This window comes from Bos indicus, chromosome 20, assembly GCF_029378745.1.
Source record: "Bos indicus isolate NIAB-ARS_2022 breed Sahiwal x Tharparkar chromosome 20, NIAB-ARS_B.indTharparkar_mat_pri_1.0, whole genome shotgun sequence".
Taxonomy (NCBI): domain Eukaryota; kingdom Metazoa; phylum Chordata; class Mammalia; order Artiodactyla; family Bovidae; genus Bos; species Bos indicus.
The window spans coordinates 11,176,073-11,187,876 of NC_091779.1; positions in this window are offsets into that span (position 1 = coordinate 11,176,073).

Here is an 11,804-nt window from a genome sequence, read left to right on the forward strand (position 1 = left end):
GTCCATCAAATAGATGCACATTACGATAAATCATCCGACCCATCTCTTCCTTTGCCCTCTTAACCATTGTCTCAAATGAACTTGTGACCCTTTATGCCTTTTCTGATTAAAAGTAAGATTGGTTACTTGGCAGACAGCAGTGACCTCAAGAATGTCAAATAATGTAATATGCCAGACCTGTCCACGGGGTTCATTTGTAGTCCTTATTGGTGCTGTTTCCTCTGAATGATACGGCTGTTGAGTGGGACTGAGGTGGTGGTTGTCAATGCAGCAAGCTGCTAAAAAGAGCCTTCTAGTTTAATTGTTAATAGGAAAATAAAATTAGTTACTGTATCAGCAAAAACTTTTCAGAAAAACCAGGTCATTCTATGGTCCATGGTTCTTTTATTATGAGTGGAATCATGTGACAAGCTACATCCATAAGAAGAGACCACCTTGTAGATCTGGGGAGGTGACAAGTAAGTTGGGTTTTAAAATTTTTCATTAAAGTATACTTTCTTGAGACAACAGAAATGGGGGAGCTTTAGGAAGAGAGCAGCTTTAGCTTGGCCAGGCAGGAAGTTGAAGCTATAGGGGTCTCCTCTGTGGAAAAAATGGAAAATTAATTTTCTCATGGGAACATACATGGCCTGCTCCCCTCATTGAGAGACCAGTCATTGACCATGACCCATCACTGTCGCTTAAGATCACACTGGCCACCAGCTTTTTACCTGAGCTTTTTTGGCTTTGGACAAGATAAAAACCATGCCTTTATTTACAAACATCCTATTCCTTTAAAATACAGAGAACAGAATTTGAATTAAATATGACAAATTGCAAAGACAACTTCTGGTAAAACCATGGAGAAGTTGATGACACCCAGAAAGAAAATCAAAAACAGTTCCAAGCATGCATGCAAAGTAGCTTCAGTCATGCCTGACTCTTTGTGACCCTGTGGACTATAGCTCGCCAGGCTCTTCTGTCCATGGGATCCTCCCGGCAAGAATACTGGAGTGGGTTACCATGTCCTCCTCCAGGTGATCTTCCCAACCCAGGGACTGAACCCACGTCTCTATGTCTCTTGCATTGGCAGGTGGGTTCTTTACCATTAGCGCCACCTGGGAAGCCCAGTAGTTCCAAGAAGGTCAGGGCAAATGTGTTAAGGAACAATAAACCGCATTAAATTTCTCTCGAACCTTCTAAGCAGAAGTTTTGTTCTGTGAGTTAAAACCCAACTCAGAAATTTTGCCTGAGCTTGATTTTTGCATCCGGACTCTCCCACTTCCTGGGTGACCTTGGGTAACTGACTTAATCTTTGTCGTGTTGTTGTAGAAATTAAATGCAATCTTGCTTATAAAGTGCTTCTCACTTAGAGCCAGAGGTCACTACGTAGTAATTGTGATTAGTATCGTTATTATCGAGCGTGGTCCTTGGTGACTTAATCATCTGTGGGTCTCACCCCATCAATATCTTTCTGCCTCTCGAAATAGCCTTCTCTCTATGCCCTGGTTTCATGATTGGACCCTGGCCAGCTTCTCCCCCACAAAACAGTGAGGGAATGGCATCCTCTTCCCTTCTCTGGGTTGTTAAGTGGTAACCTCTAGGCACCTTCACATTCCTCAAAGCAGAGCTGTAATCTAACAGTAAGTGCCCCTTGAACTGTGAAGGCTAAGAGCCTGGGGGCACACAGCAGAGCCCAACTGGTCTGAGCTCTTTGGACCACCCAGGTAGGGAACTCCACATCTCTGAGCCCTCCTGTGAGTGCCCAGCCTCTGCAGGAGGAATCGAGGCATAGTAATTCTTTGTTCCTGCACAGAAATGCACTTCCAAGGTGCAGTAGACTTTCTTTATAACACTTCCAAGTACCAGTCAGCATCCCTTGGACATAGGACTCCAGGCTGCCCTGGTTACGTTGTGATCTCCTGGGGGGCCAATCAGTGCTTCCTACAGCCTGAGGATGGGAGTTGCTTTGTGCTCTTAGAAATTCCATTGTTCAAATTTGAATTGCCAGCATTGAAAAATCAAGGCTTCGCATGTAAGTTTGGATTTGGGGCTTTCCTTGATAAAACTCAGAGACTCTAGCAACACTGGACCATCATAGTTCATTGTAGACAGAATAGTTGCCCTTACAAGTTTTTTTTATTTTTGTTTTTTCATAGAGTAAACTTGTCATTCTAAATTAAGTATTTCCAAACAATGTATAAAACTTGTTAAATAAACCCTTTACCAAACTGACATTCATGAAACACTGTTCCCCTGCAGGTTTCGAAGAGTGCTAGGAAACAGGGTTCTATGTTAAACAATTAAATGACTTTAGGTACTATACTTGGAGAAGGCCATGGCACCCCACTCCAGTACTCTTGCCTGGAAAATCCCATGGATGGAGGAGCCTGGTGGGCTGCAGTCCATGGGGTCTCGAAGAGTCGGACACGACTGAGCGACTTCACTTTCACTTTTCACTTTCATGCATTGGAGAAGGAAATGGCAACCCACTCCAGTGTTCTTGCCTGGAGAATCCCAGGGACAGGGGAGCCTGGTGGGCTGCCGTCTATGGGGTCGCACAGAGTCGGACACGACTGAAGCGACTTAGCAGCAGCATCAGGTACTATACTGAAACTGAAACTGAAGTCTCTCAGTCGTGTCTGATTCTTTGCGATCCCATGGACTGTAGCCTACCAGACTCCTCAGTCCATGGAATTTTCCAGGCAAGAGTACTGGAGGGGGTTGCCATTTCCTTCTCCAAGGGATCTTCCCAACCCAGGGATCGAACCCAGGGTCTCCGTCACTGCAGGCAGACGCTTTACTGTCTGAGCCACCAGGGAAGCCCCTGGTAGTACTATAGTACATCTCAAATCCTTGAATATAATGTTATACATTCTAAATCTCCAAGAGAGATGCCCAGCATGACGTTCACAATTAGTAGCAAATAAAATGCTTAATATACAAACATCCTACTTCCTTATGTGAACTTCCTGCCCCACTAGATATCTGAGTTTGCAAATCCTAAACTAGAGGTTACTTCACTGTTACCATAAAGCATAACATTTTAAACTGGGGACATGCATGCACGCTCAGTCACTTTAGTTGTGTCTGATTCTTTGCGACACTATGGACTGTAGCCCACCAGGCTCCTCAGGGTCCATGGAATTCTTAAATTGGGGGTGTCCCTAGGATTAACTAGTCCAGGAAACTAGTCCCAAATAGATAGATTTAAATATATCTAAAATTCACAGAAAATGTGCAGTGAAGGAGAAGCTGGCTCCTTGGTTCCTTGACTAATTGCCATTTCTCAGGGTATCAGGCTTTATCTACATTTAGAAAGAAATAGCATGGGGACCTCTGGTTTAGGGGCCCTCTTTCAACATCCTACAAGTTCTAAAGGGGTGCTCCATGAGTCTGACAAAACTAGTCAATCTATAGTCTCTCTCCCTTCTGCCTCAAAGCCTCAAATCCCTACCATTTGTTTCAGATCACAACATGGTCATCTGTCAAATAGCACAGTTTACGGAGTTAAGACACTAATACCTCAGAATGGCAATCTATTGCTGAGAAAGCACACCAATTAGAATTTTTCTCTGAGTACTTTAGTTCTGTCATAACCTGCAGAGAATAAGGGGCCTGGAGAAAGTGCTCTGGACAGTTCTGAGTTGATGCTGAGCTTGTTAAGGATGGCCTAATAAAGTAGAAAGGATGTAGGTTGTGAGTCATGAACCCAGTATGACTGAGGGCTCCCTTACACTCAATTTCTACCTCCTGTAAAATGTGGGCATTTGAGAAGGTGATGTCTCAGGGCCTTGCCAGTCCATATGGTTCATGACTTTACAAACAGAAAGGTCCAGAGAAATAGTTGTTCCTGGTCTGGAAGAATAGCACAAGGAAGGTCCTTTGGAAGCCAAATCCATGGGATGCTAGGACTTGGAGGTTGAAGGCAGAGGTGGCTTGAGAATATAAGATTGAAAAAAAAAAATTGTAGGTGAAGGAGAAAGTTAGAGTCATAAAGAAGTGATTAAGAAATGCACTTTGGTTTAGCAAGATATGTCAGGAGAATGTTGCTAATTTTCAAAACACTATGATATGGAAGGAAGAACACTGCCTATTGAATTCTGAAAGTCTTGTGCTCCAATTCCCTCTTCTGATGACGCGAAAGACATGACACATCAGACACTCAGAAGAGAGACTTTTAGAAGTACTCTCTATACTTGGAATCCAAGCAAAGTCATCAGTCAAAACTGTGATGTGCTTCTTATAGCAGATTTCTTTTGGATTATACACCCTGCTGTAGGAAGTTTGCAGTCTTCAGAAAAGAAGACTTTCTGCCACAAAAAAAAATTGTAAGGTCAAAGATAAATCTGACAGTTTTAAAGATGAGATCGTTTTGGACAGACTTGCTGTTTTGAAGTGTGATACAAATGGATATCAGGAAGTCATAGTGGTCAGAAAACCTGCCTAAATGTACTGAACAAAGAAACATCAGAGTCTCAAGGACTCTACTGTTCATCTGAGCGTGCGTATGTGTTTAGTAGGACACGGAGGACAGCAGGTGTGAGAGGAGAGGGGGAAGACCAATTCTTGACTACCATGCCTTTGACCAAGGAGTTCTACCTTGGCTCTTGGCATCATTTGAAGCCTTGTGTGATCAAGTCTTATGCCATCACAACCCACAAAAACAGTGGGTGGAAATCCTCCCTGTCTAGGGAGCACTCATCTCCTTGTTTAAGTTGACACACTGTGGCTGTTGCCTACTTTGCTAGAGCAATGATGGATCACGACCACATTCTTTTGAACATTCTTCTTCAAAGGTGAAGATTTCTTCCAGGACTGATCTTGAGCACTTTAGTCTCCTGTTATGGTTGCCATCCTACAGTGGCCAGTTAAAGCTTCAGAGGCTCCATACTTGATCACAGCCCACTCAATCCACTGAATCATCTGGCTCAAGTGTTGAGTTTATAATATGCCATGGCTCTATCTCCCAGAGAGACCTTGTGCCTTCCCCATTGGCAAAGATCCTTTTGGGAGCAGGGACTCAATCCTTAAATCTCCAACTGTGAACTCAACTCTCCAGTGCTAGCCTCATGCTTTTTAGATTGTTATCACAAATTAGAATTGACATAAGCAATTATTACCACTGTCTGTTTTTTAGAAACCTCCATCACCAAACTTTGTTAGGCCCTTGAGAATCTTTTCTGTTTTAAGTGTCTCTGGAAAAAAGTTCTGTTGATGTCTTTATCAACCTGTTCTGGAAAATCCCATGGATGGAGGAGCCTGGTAGGCTGCAGTCCATGGGGTCGCTAAGAGTCAGGCACGACTGAGCGACTTGACTTTCACTTTTCACTTTCATGCATTGGAGAAGGAAATGCCAACCCACTCCAGTGTTCTTGCCTGGAGAATCCCAGGGACGGCGGAGCCTGGTGGGCTGCCGTCTATGGGGTCGCACAGAGTTGGACACGACTGAAGCAACTTAGCAGCAGCAGGGGAAAAAAGTTCTGTTGATGTCTTTATCGACCTGTCTGGCAAACCAGCAACCTTCACTTCCTCTGCTACTTTGTTTTGTTTTGTTTCCTGGCTTCTGCAGAGTTGGAGAACTGTTTGCCATAGGCTTAACAGTAATAATCTTTTGTGGGTTTAGAGATGCAACTGTAACTCTTTCTGCAGTCTCCTCCTCTAGTTTATGGAAACTGGTAACAAAGTCATTGACATTTGTAGGGTTGAGAATTCACTGTTTCCCATGAGCCAGGTAGAGATGTAGGAAATAGAAGAGGTGCAGTGATTCTTGCCCTCTAGGACTTTCAAGTTGTGCTGGGGCAAGGGTGCAGGAATATACTCACATCAAGAACTAAAGACTTTTAAGTGCTCCTTAATCCTAACCTGGAAATGAAGGGATTCCAAAAGTCTTGCTATGTAGCCCTGGTGGGATAGGTCACAGTTCTAACAAATCACTCAATGTTTGTAGTCATTTCGTTTTGACTCGTCTTAGCTGAACCATGGCAACATTCCTGGGATTCAATTTCATTTGTAACGTAGGTGTTTAGGGAACAGCGTGGTGTATATTGTTTATTGTCTGTTTGCTACAACTGCAAACTCCAGGAGGGCAGGGGTTTCTGTCTTTTTGGTTCACTGATTATCCCAAGGGTCTACAGCAGTCCCTCTCATTGCAGAAACATCCCATGAATTGTTATTGAAGGAAGAATTGGGGAGGAGAGGACTTGAGGGTAGATTTTGATGCTGTTAGGTTGTCAGTAGAATTCCCTGGTAGCTCAGATGGTAAATAATCTGCGTGCAATGCAGGAGACCCAGGTTCGAGCCCTGAGTCGGGAAGTTCCCCTGGAGAAGGGAATGGCAACTCACTCCAGTGTTCTTGCCTGGAGAATTCCATGGACAGAGGAGCCTGGCAGGCTATAGTCCATAGGGTCTCAAAAGAGTCAGACATGACTGAGCGACTAACACACACACACACGATGTCAATACCCTTGTTCAATTTCTTTTCCACCTGAAAAAAAGACAGTGAAAAACCACCAGAGTTTTTGTCTTCTGATTAAATTGTATAAATGAGAAAAGATCAAACCAGCCCCACGAATAACCCCTTTCCAGCTAGAGATATTACCTCTTACTACCCTTTTTTGGTTTCCTGTTTGGGCAGAACCTTGTCTTCACAGTGTGCTCTTTTACCCCCTACCATGATTTCTCACCTGGGGCAATTGGCTTTAATGTGCAACCTTATCAAATGCTTTTTGAAATTTTAGGTAAATAGAATCCTAGACTTTTCTTTTTTCTTTTGTCTCCTATAACTGTAATTCCTCTTAAAAAAATAAAATCAAAACAAACCCAACGAGTTCTTTCAAGCTAGGCCTGCCCTCACAAATCCACACTGGCTACATCTTATCAGACTCTGTTACTGCAAATCCTTTTGGAGTTCCACAGTCCAAGTGGTTGCTAGTGTTTTCTTAGCCGATCTGATAGACGCCCTCTTCTAATTCTAACAGTTTGGTAATAAAATGTGTTGGGCTTGGCACTCACTCCTTTCTAATTCTTAGCCTTTCCACCCTCCTTTGTAATTGGCTAAGAGGAGGTTCGTTAGCTGGAACCCAGCCCTGGTGTGCTAAGCCGGAGGCAAGACATCTCTCTTGATCGCAGAGATGAGCTTTTCTAGAATGACCAAGTGTTGCATTATTTCTGCACTTTGGGCAGCAGGCCGAGTGAGGGTCTGGGAACTGAGAGGAGGCAGGGCCTAATAAACTGATAACTTTTGGAATTTATCAAGTTCATTCCAGTTTCGCCTTTCACTTTTCTCAGCCTCTACTTACCTACCTCCATCTTCTGCACTCCCAGGACATACAATGATATAATCTTCATCCTGGCTGAAATGGTGCTTTAGGGTCAAGTATATCTGAGTGGGACCTCATGAGGGTAGGGCTCCCATGATGGAGTTAGTGCCCTTATAGAAAGAAGACCAGAGTCCTGTTTTCTCCACCATGGGAGGACAGAGCGGTTTGCAAACCAGAAAGATGGCTCTCAGTAGGAATCTTGACCTTGGACTTTCCAGCCTCCAGAAGGGTGAGAAGGAGTATTTGTGGTTTCAGCCACCTGGTCTATAATATTTTGTGGTATCTGCCAAGCAGTCTAAGACATCTCTCTTAGCCTCCATTTCTTCTCCTCCAAATGGGGTAGTAATATCTTTTTGAAAGCTATTATGAGGAGTATATGGGATAATGAATATAGAAGGCTGGATGCTTAGATACTAAATGAAAGGTAGCCATTGTAGTAACCTCTTTATTCAAGTCCACAGTCTCTATGAATAACAATAGTAGTAACAATAACAGACATGTCTAAAGCTCTGATCACATGTTAATGATCAGTAAAGCTCTGATCACTTAGATCATATCTGTTCTAAGTGCTTTGCTTATATTAATTCATTTCATCCCAATTACTGGGCCAAGTTGACTAAACAGGAACAGCCATCTTTCCCTGACCAACCATAGGTTTGCCTTCTCCCCATTATTTTCCTCTTAAAAAAAATCCTTTCTCTAAACAGACTTGGGGGCCAGGTTGGGTGGAGGGGGGTGGTGGGGAGAGCTGGATGAACGGAGAGAGTAGCATGGAAACATAAAAATTACCTTATAGAAAACAGATAGCCAGTGGGAATTTGCTCTGTGACTCAGGGAGCTCAAACCCTGCTCTGTGATAACCTAGAGGGGTGGGGTGAGGTAGGAGAGAGATTCAAGAGGGAGGGAACGTATGTATACCTATGGCTGATCCATGCTGATGTATGGCAGAAACCAACACAATGTGTAAAACAATTATCCTTCAATAGGAAAAAAAAAAAAAAAAACAGAATGCTTGGGGCGGAGGGGTGGGGGTTGTGGGGGGGAATCCTTTCTCTAAACTTCCATGAAGATTTTTGCATGGAAAACTAACAACAGCAAGAATGAGCTACACTTCCTTGGGTCAAGGGTACTTGCCCAGTGCCCTCTTGTCCTGGGCATGTGGTCACAGCCCAGCCCTCTAGGGCAGTAGTTGTCAAGTCTGGCTACACTTTAGAATCACCTGGGCGAGTCTGTCAATGCGTCCATGCCCAGACCACAAAGTCAACCAATTTAGTCAGAATCTCTGGAAGTAGGACCAGGTACTACTCTCCAAGTTTAATGCACGTGAACATCACCTGAAGATCTTGTGACCCTGCGGGTTCTGCTTTTTTAACAAGTTCCCAGAAAAGGCTGATGTCCCCAGTAGGGGACCCTTTGAGTTGCAAGGCCAAATCAGACCTCACTCACTGCCTCGAGGCTTTCTTCCAACAGGGCCCAAACTCTTTTTTTAACGTTTTCCCCCTTATTTATTTATTTACTTAGTTTTATTGAAGTATAGTTGATTTACAATGTTCCAGGTATACAGTAAAGTGATTCAGTTCATATATATATTCTTTTCCATTTTAGGTTATTCTAGCATATTGAGTATAGCTTCCTGTGTTATACAGTGAGTCCTGTGGCTCTTCTGTTTTGTCCATAGTGTGTGTATCGATTAATCCCAAACAGCCAGGACTAACTTTCTTTTCCACTCCTCCTTGGTCAGTCTGGGCCCTAACTGGGCTTAAATTCCAGGCACCACAATAACAATAGATATAACCAGTGGCAGTGAAAGAGTGGTTCACACACACAGGAAAACCAGATTTCTTTGCTTAGGAGACTCAGTCTAGAACCCAGGGTTTGGAGATCAGGGATAAACCACCACCAATGCCTGGGGACATCTTAAATGGGAACACATCACTTTGTGCCCCTTTCTAAAGCATGAACCCTTAGAAACAGTCCACAGGGGACTAGGGAATTTTTATTTTGAGGCTATGTCACCTTTCTGAGGCAATCTGTGCCAAGATCCTCCTGTTTTGACCCTTACCTGAATTGGCCAATGACCACCCAGACCACCTTCAATCTGGCTCAGTGCCCTGTGTAGCCGATAAATACCAAGCAGCCATGGTATTTATGGAATTCTTACCTGGGCACGTCTGTTTGCAGAATTTCTTGATTTGTTTGTCACAACGAGGGAAGCCAAAGTAAATTCCCCCTAGGAAGATGCTGGAAGGACATGATGTCTCCTCTAGGGCTCAGCTTCCTCATTTATAGTAAGTGAAGAGGCTAGAGGTTGCCAGTCTCTGAGGTGTCTTCCCCTTGACGTGACTGTGTATTTTGTGTTGAGATCAGATAATCAGTTATCTTCCTTGGCCTTAGACACCCAGGACTTCAAGGGTAATGATCATTTTCCAAATATACATTGCCTGGTTGTCTTCTCTCTTAAGTCAATATTATCCTTAAAAGATAAGACAAACAGCTCTTGCTAAATATAAAAATAGTTCTTCTGTATCATAGCTGCCAACAAGACGGAGAACCTGAATAAATGGTGAATTCAGATTCGGGAAACAGACTGAATCCAGCCATAAATCTGCTATAGAGATGTCCAAGGAGGAGCAAAATCAAGTTTTTAATAAGTGAAATTATTTTTCTCTTCATAGAGGTCTCCAACAGGCAGCAGTTCTGGTCGACTAAAACTGAAAAGAAAAGATACATTTATGCTACATGATGAGTATGCTACCTAAGTTTGGGATAGTTTCAACAGGCAGATAATAACTTTTTTTGCCCTTCTCTCTTCTGTTTACCAGAAGAGCAGCAGCTGCAAGGAACATTTGCTGTGGGATGACTCTAGACTGTCTTGAGGAGCTAAGATTTAAGTCCACTCTTTCAACATTTCCATAGCACCCAGTTTGATTTCAGCTGTGTGCATGTTTAATCTTGTTTAAAACCAAGCTCCTGGAATGAACCTGGAAAAGACGGGAAATGCTGGGAAATTAAACTCCTATTTATTTTGGAAGCAAAGGTCCACTGCATTCCAGTTTTCACGGGGGGTGGGTACATCTATAGTGTTGAAACACTGCAGTTGAAGTGTGGGGAAGGGGGAGGATGGAATCCTGTCTTGATTTGCTCTCCAGTTGTTTCGCAGGCTGGGCTTTCTGATAGCCACAGTATTGGTTTCCTTTTAAAGATAAATAATAGGGACTTAATAAGTAAATGGGACTGGATTCTGAAGCCTTGATGATGATAAGTGCAGCCACTTTTTCCAACAAACCCTTTCCAGGATCTTTCAGTAAGCACAGCTTTTTTCTGACCACTCTGATTTTTACCAGGAAGTTTTTTCTTTCCACCATCTCAGAATTTGTCCCTCCATCCTGCATCCCTCTGTAGTCAGTACCATGATTGAAATAAACACTATTGTGTCACTCAGGTATTGTGGTTTTGCCTTGGTAAAGAGGAAATGGTTATCTGTAAGACTGCCTGAAATATTATTCATTCCTAGTAAAAGCATTTAAATGGAGGTGAGTATAACCAAGAAAGATGCAGGCATAGCAATTTTAAAACATCAGTGATATTTTATGTTTGCTCCACATTCAAAAGCCAAATCCAGAGTCAATGACAGGAAATTGGAAATCATATGCCTAGAGAACTTTCTATTTATATGGGAAGGAAAAGAATACTAATGCTTTTTAGGTGTCAGCTTCCCTCTATTCAAAAATGAAGGTAATAAACTCTTCCAGCATGCTGTGTTGGTAAAATGTCTTACTTTCCTTTAGTTAAAAAAAAAAACAAACAAAACTTAAATATTATTAAAGGTGGAACTTCATATGGAATTCAGGCTTCTGGCTGAGAAGTTTGGAAGAGTTCTTGAGAAATCCTAATCCATCCTTCCTACCTAGATGGAATTGCAGTTGTGACAGAACAGAAAGGAAAGCGCCCATATGAAATACAAACAGATTATCTGGGAAAAGAAACAAAACCATCCTTCCCCATCCTTATGGTCAGAAGGTCTTTGTGTGTCAACCTCATCCATCTTCCCACGACTTGCGTCTTCTCCTTCCTGCTGTAGGAAGGCATGGGTGGGTTCTGTCATTCAGACAATGCGCCCTGAACACTGGCTCCCTCTTTTCTCTGTAATTAGGCCCTCTTCACAAAGCCCTTCTCTTTTCCATACAATTACGTCCCATTCCCACATTCCTTCCAGGTATGGCTCACTTCCAAAATCTTTCCTCACTTGTGCTATCTGCTTCCCTGGCTCATCCTAGTTGGCTGTGTCCCATTGTCTCTGTGGGGCCCAGATACGGAGCAGGGTAAGCAGATAAAGACTGGCCTGCCTGGGACTAGAGATGAGGAGATCCTGTATTGCTCACAGCACTGTAAGTAGGCTGCTGGTGGGGAGAAGAATCAAATGCTCTCAAGAGACTCTTTCATTGCTTCTCCTTATTGAAAGAAAAGAGAAATAGGAAAATCCTACCATTCTTTGAACTGCTG